At 54.0% G+C, this 315-nt stretch overlaps 1 non-coding gene across 1 annotated transcript; it reads right to left on the reverse strand.

Annotated features, from left to right (window-relative positions):
- Window positions 1-163: 163 nt before the first annotated feature.
- TRNAG-GCC lies at window positions 164-234 on the reverse strand. The gene has a single exon. It is a non-coding gene; the product is annotated as a tRNA-Gly (tRNA).
- Between the last annotated feature and the right edge of the window lie 81 nt (window positions 235-315).

The raw sequence follows: 315 nt of genomic DNA on the forward strand, positions 1-315 counted from the left end.
GGGGGGGCGGGGAGGACGATGGTCTGCTCAACAACGCGTTGGTGTTTCTTTTAGCACTATTACTGACAGCGACGAGCTATTGTATATTGCTGTTTTTTGTTTTTCAGAAAATACAAAAGGCAGAGGTAACAAAGAAATCGGGGAGAAGAAAAAAAATTACTCATGCATTGGCCGGGAATCGAACCCGGGCCTCCCGCGTGGCAGGCGAGGATTCTACCACTGAACCACCAATGCCCATACGCGCACAGGTGTCCGCCTGCGTCACTCGGAGGTGACGGGATCTGATCGCGCCGGTGCCGCAGGGCGCTTCCGAAC

The sequence above is a fragment of the Buceros rhinoceros genome, unplaced genomic scaffold, assembly GCF_000710305.1.
Source record: "Buceros rhinoceros silvestris isolate BGI_N320 unplaced genomic scaffold, ASM71030v1 scaffold16461, whole genome shotgun sequence".
In the NCBI taxonomy this organism is placed as follows: domain Eukaryota; kingdom Metazoa; phylum Chordata; class Aves; order Bucerotiformes; family Bucerotidae; genus Buceros; species Buceros rhinoceros.